Source organism: Ranitomeya variabilis, chromosome 3, assembly GCF_051348905.1.
Source record: "Ranitomeya variabilis isolate aRanVar5 chromosome 3, aRanVar5.hap1, whole genome shotgun sequence".
Classification (NCBI taxonomy): Eukaryota; Metazoa; Chordata; class Amphibia; order Anura; family Dendrobatidae; genus Ranitomeya; species Ranitomeya variabilis.
Window position 1 is genome coordinate 112099769 of NC_135234.1, and position 6903 is coordinate 112106671.

Sequence of the window (6903 nt, forward strand, 5' to 3'; positions counted from 1 at the left end):
CCGTGGATGCACCAGCCCTTTCAGCCCAGGAGACGGAGGTAGATCTGGTGGAATGAGCCTTTAGGCCTGCAGGTACCATGACATTCTGAGCTAAATATGCTTCAGTTATGGCCTTTTTTTATCCAGTTGGCAATAGTACTCTGCTACTTTTTTGCCTTTGTTTCGGCCAGATAAATGAACGAAGAGATTTTGGTCAATTCTGAAAGCTTTAGTTTGTTCCAAATAGTGTAAAACTATACGATGTACATCCAAAGTATGGAATCTATGTTCTTCCGGATTTGTGGGATTGTGACAGAACGATGGAAGGACTATATCCTGTGATCGGTGAAACTCTGACACCTTTGGAAGAAAACATGGATCAGGTCGGAACACAATGGAATCGTCCCTTATGCTGAGGTAAGGTTCTCTGATTGAAAGGGCTTGTATTTCCCCCACTCGTCTTGCAGTGGATATGGCAACTAAGAAGGCGGTCTTGCAGGACAGCAGCTGCGAGGAACAAGAGGATAGTGGCTCAAATGGAGGAGCCGTAAGGCCCTTTAGGACTATGTTTAAGTCCCATGATGGCACAAAGATTTGTTGCTTTGGATGAGGTCTTGATGCGGAGACAAAAAACCTTTTTATCCAACGATGACCTGCCAGGTCTTGATCAAAGAACTCAAGGCTGATACTTGAACTTTTAATGTACTCGGTTTTAACCCCAATTCCAGCCCTTTTTGTAAAAAGTCTAATATTTGTGAGATATTAGGGTGGAAGAGGTCAGGATTACAAGGGTGACACCACGAGAACCTTTTCCAAATTTTGCTATATATAGCGTTAGTGACAGGTTTCCTGGATTTTTGTAAAGTGGAGATCACCGATTCTGAGAGCCCTTTAGCTCTTAGCACCTGGGCTTCAATAGCCAGGCTGCCAGTTTGATTTTTTTGGGGTTCGGATGATGAAAGGGACCCTGCAGGAGAAGATCGTCTGACGTTTGTAGAAAGACTGGACCATCCACTTGTAATTCCCTGATGAGGTGGTACCAGCTCCTCTTCGGCCATGCTGGAGCTACCGGGATAGTCTGGACCAGATCATCTCGGATCTTCCGAAGGGTCTTTGCAAGCAACAGTATTGGAGGAAATATGTACGCTAACGGGAACCTCCATGTATGGGCAAAAGCGTCTACTCCCTGAGACTTGTCTCTGGGGTTTAGAGAGAAATAAGTCTCGACCTGTACATTCTGACTTGAAGCTAACAGATCTATGTCGGGAAGGCCCCATCTGTTCGTCAACATCCTGAAAACGTCTGTCTTCAGGCTCCATTCTCCTGGTTGTAAGTCGTGACGACTTAGGAGATCTGCTTGAACATTCACCGACCCTTTGAGGTGTATTGCTGATAATGAGAGATGTTTTTCTGCCCAGCAAAAAATTCTGCTTGACACGACTCAGGTAATTGAATTTTGGACTCCCTTGGTGTTTGAGATGCGCTACAGTCGTTATATTGTCCGAGTACACTCTGACATGTTGACCTACAATTAGACTGTTGGCGGCTAGAAGGGCCCTCTCCACTGCCATCAATTCTCTGAGGTTGGAAGAACTGGAGCTTTCTTTGTGATTCCAGTGACCCTGGAATGGGACTTGCGACACAACGGCACCCCAGCCCCTTCGACTGGCATCTGTTGTTACTGTCACCAGTGGAGTTTGTACCCAGTCCACGACCTTGAGGTTTGTTTGGATCACCCACCAGGCTAAGGAGGCTTACACCTTCCCTGGAGTGTATACTCTTCTGTTTAGGAAGTTTGGATTTCCATTCCAGTTTTCCAGAATGTGTGCCTGCAGAACTCTGGAATGGGCCTGAGCCCACTGGACTGATTGTATGCAGGCCATCATCGACCCTAGAAGAGACATCGCTGTCCGCAGAGTAGGGGACCTTTGTTTTTTTAAATCTAGGACTTTGGATACCAATTTCTTCCGGTGATCTTCTGCTAAGAAAGACTTTTGGTTCCCTGAGTCCAACAGGACCCCCAAAAATTTTATCATCTTTGAAGGCAAAAGATGAGATTTCTTTAGATTGGGTATCCAACCTAAGAGTTGTAGGATGTTCAGAGTTCTGGCAACTCTCTGAGAATTTCGGCAGAAGGACCAATGATTAGAAGGTCGTCCAAGTAGGGTACTATGGCGACACTTTGGCTTCTGATGTGAGATACAGCTTTCCGCCATGACTCTGGAGAAAACCCTGGGAGACGAGATCCCTAAGGGAAGAACATTGTATTGAAAATGTAGAATCTTGTGATTCAACTGAACCGTAAATCACAGATACTTCCTGTGAGTAGGATGTATCGGGATATGAAAATAGGCATCCTTGAGATCTATTGTTGCCATATGTGAATGTGGAGCTATTAGAGGGATGGCTGATTTTACTGACTCCATTTTGAATTTGCGGTAAGTGATGTATTGATTGAGAGCTTTTAGGTTTATTATGATCCGGGCTTGTCCGGAGGGCTTCTTTACCATGAATATATGGGAATAATGCCTCCTTACCTGCTCGTTTACTGGGACCATAGAAATTGTTCTCGAAGCCATCAGGTCTTGTAATCCTGACATCAATTTTTGAGTCTCCCGAGATGACGGGGAGGTGACTCTTAAGATCCTGGGAGGGGGGCTTCGAACTCTATAAAAAGACCCTGCTGGATAACACAAGACCCAGGGGCTATTGGAGATATTCTGCCAACTGTGAATGAAGTTCGAGAGCCTCCCCCTACTGGATCGGAGTCATTGTTTCTCTTGTGACTGCTGGGGGATAAAGATATTTTTGGGTTTCCCCTTAGCATAGCTCCATCTACCGGTTTTCCCTTTGCCCTTAGCCTGGGAAGGCTGAGACTGGGAGGGCCGAAAAAAAAACACTTTCTGGGGGGTGTCTGCTCAGGAAGAGTCTTTTTCCAGGATATCATCTAATGAAGGCCCGAAAACAATCTCCTTTAAAGGGAATGGAGCATAATTTTATTTTTGAAGTCACATCTGCACTGCACATCTTGAGCCAGAGCGCTCTTCTGGCTGAATTTGTCTGGACTAAGGATCTGGCGGCTACACGGATAGATTCCATGGAGGTATCTGCAAGAAAACCCGTTGCTCTATGTAAAATAGGCAAGGAGTCCAATAAATTATCTCTCGGAGTTCCCTGAGAGATGTGGTTTTCTAATTCTTCCACCCAGCGGAAGAGCGACCTGGCCACACAGGTAGATGCAATATTAAACCTGAGAGCCGAAGTGGAGGTTTCCCAGGATTTCTTAAGTAGGCTTTCAATCTTCCGATCTAGAGGATCTTTTAACTGGGAGGAGTCTTCGAACGGCAGGGCAGTCTTTTTAGCCACCTTAGCATCTATTTTTGGGATGTTCCATTTAATTGAACCCTCATCCAGAGGAAATCTGTGCTTAAAGTCTGACGGGGTGGTTAGCCGTTTCTCTGGAAGTTGCCACTCATTATTGATCATGTCAATAATACTCTTATGTACGGGAAAGCCAGTCTGTTTATCAGTGTGAATGCCAAATAACTCGTCATGTATAGTTTGAGGAACGGGTTCCTCTTTAAGCCCCATAGTATTTCTCACCGCAGACACCAACTCCGCAATATGTTCAGAAGAGAAAAGGTACTTTCTGATTTCAGGAGTTTTCTGAGGTAGGACGTCTTCCCATTTAACTGAGGATGACGTATATGAGCCTTCAGAATCTGAGTCAGAGTATTCCTGGATTTTTCTTTTCTTGGGAAGCGATGGACCAGGTGAGGGTGGTGGTGGCAGCGGCGCGGGAGGGGCAAATGTGGCCATAGAAGTTTGAACCTCCTGCCTAACCAAGGAACGTATCTCTTCAATTAGTGAAGGATGTTCAGCCCGGATTATTTTGTCCGTACAGGGTTGGCACGTTTACTCCCATTTTAAGGGTAATTTTTCATTACATGTAGCGCATTTGCGCTTAGAGGTGGATTTAGGCTTGTCTCCCTGAAGTGAGAGAGGGAGCAATATAAGAATGTATACTAAAAACCACCCTTAAATGGGACCCATCCCTGCCACACTTACTGGGGCCTGGGGAGCGCTGGGCTCTGCAGCTGCAGGTCAAGACGTATCCATCTGAGCAGGCTTACCTGAGAGACATCTTCTGCAGCTTTATATAGAAAATTAAATCTGCCACAGCGCCTGGCAATTAGCCATTCCCTCCCCCTCCGCAGTCCCAGGCAGGCGTGCGAGGATGCAGCGTTCCCCACACACCGTTCAGAGATCCGGAATTCCGGAAGTACCAGCGCTCCTGCACAGGAGAGCCCGACCCGGAAGTGAAGCGCTGAAGCACCACTTGACTTCCGGGTCGCTGAACAGCGTGCACAGGAGGGGGAGACGCCGGAGAGCTCAGGGAGGCCTCCGGGAGGGAATCGCTGGTCCGCTTTACCCCAAGGGGACGCAGGAGGACCAGGACAGCGGTCCCAGATTCCAAGGAGACGGAGCAGAAAGCGGAGGAGGAAGCCCAGGGCCCGACCACCACTGCCCGGCAAAAGTTTACAGGTACGACTGCCAGAGCCGGCCGCGCAGCGTACCAGGAACCTCTCCATGCCCCATGGGGAACAGGAAAGACACTGGTTAATGGGAGGTGGGAGGGGCTTTTAACCTCTTGTGCTTCCTGTCCCCCATTAGGGTATGGAGACAACCTCCTGAAGCTGTCGTGGAAGGCAACTAGAGAAAACATGCATTTAAAAGTCACTTGGTGTCCATGCTGCCAGGGTGAATAGTCCAGGAGGTTGCACCTCGAATCACTCCCATGACCCCCAAAGGTGGTTTGCACGTTAATGACAGGGCCAATTTTTTCAATTCTGACCACTGTCACTTTATGTGGTTACTCTAGACCACTTCAAAAGGATGTGGGGATTCCAAGTGTTTAATTTGGGGGAAGGAGAATTGGCGAAAATTTCACAATTTTCCAACTTTTAATTTTCACGCCCTTAAAGTACGGAGATACAGATGCTTTTCACAAAATTAGATAATCTAAAAGTTCATTTATTTCAGTTCTTTAATGCAAAAAGTGAAACTCGTATAGAGTCACTACAAACAGTGATCCATTTCTTTTCACTTTTTGCATTGAATTACTGAAATAAACATTTTGATGATATTCTAATAAAGCACCTGTTTGTCACAAAGTAGTAAAATTTCCCACGTCTACTTTACATCAACACAATTTTGGAACAAAAATTTTGTTAGGCAGTTATAAGGGTTAAAAGTTGACCAGCGATTTGTCATTTGGGACCACATCACATTTGAAGTCACTTTGAGGGGTCTATATGATAAAAGATACCCCAGAAGGACAATATTCTAAAAACTGCACCCCTCAAGGTACTCAAAACCACATTCAAGAAATTTATTTAACCTTCAGGTGCTGCACAGGAATTTTTGGATTGCGGGAAAAAAAAAAAAAAAAAAAGCATTTAACACTTTTTTTTCACAAATAATTACCGTATATACTCGAGTATAAGCCGAGATTTTCAGCCCAAATTTTTGGGCTGAAAGTGCCCCCTCGGCTTATACTCGAGTCATGATCGGTGGTGGGGTCGGCGGGTGAGCACTGTCATATACTCACCTGCTTCCGGGGCTCCTGTCGCCCCCCCTACACGTCCCACGGTCTCCGGGTGCCGCAGCCTCTTCCCCTGAGCGGTCACGTGGGACCGCTCATTAGAGAAATGAATAGGCTGCTTCACCCCCCATAGGGGCGGAGCCGCCTATTCATTTCTCTAATGAAGCGGTGCCGGTGACCGCTGACAGAGGAAGAGCTGCGGCACCGAAGACCAGCTGTCCGGGGGAAGGAGCGGGACGCCGGGAGCAGGTAAGTATGACATATTTACCTTCCCTCGTTCCACACGCCGGGCGCTGTCTCCATCTTCCCGGTGTCTCTCCGCACTGACTGTGCAGGTCAGAGGGCGCGATGATGCATATAGTGTGCGCGCCGCCCTCTGCCTGATCAGTCAGTGCGGAGAGACGCCGGGAAGATGGCGCCGAGGAGCTGCAAGCAAGACAGGTGAGTATGTGTTTTATTATTTTTATTGCAGCAGCACAGCTATGGGGCAATAATGGACGGTGCAGAGCACTATATGGCACAGCTATGGGGCAATAATGGACGGTGCAGAGCACTATATGGCACAGCTATGGGGCAATAATGGACGGTGCAGAGCACTATATGGCACAGCTATGGGGCAATAATGGTGCAGAGCACTATATGGCACAGCTATGGGGCAATAATGGTGCAGAGCACTATATGGCACAGCTATGGGGCAATAATGGTGCAGAGCACTATATGGCACAGCTATGGGGCAATAATGGTGCAGAGCACTGTATGGCACAGCTACGGGGCAATAATGGTGCAGAGCACTATATGGCACAGCTATGGGGCAATAATGGTGCAGAGCACTGTATGGCACAGCTATGGGGCAATAATGGTACAGAGCACTATATGGCACAGCTATGGGGCAATAATGGTACAGAGCACTATATGGTACAGCTATGGGACAATAATGGTGCAGAGCACTATATGGCACAGCTATGGGGCAATAATGGTACAGAGCACTATATGGCACAGCTATGGGGCAATAATGGTGCAGAGCACTATATGGCACAGCTATGGGGCAATAATGGTGCAGAGCACTGTATGGCACAGCTATGGGACAATAATGGTGCAGAGCACTATATGGCACAGCTATGGGGCAATAATGGTGCAGAGCACTATATGGCACAGCTATGGGACAATAATGGTGCAGAGCACTATATGGCACAGCTATGGGACAATAACGGTGCAGAGCACTATATGGCACAGCTATGGGGCAATTATGAACGGTGCAGAGCACTATATGGCACAGCTATCGGGCAATAATGGTGCAGAGCACTATATGGCACAGCTAT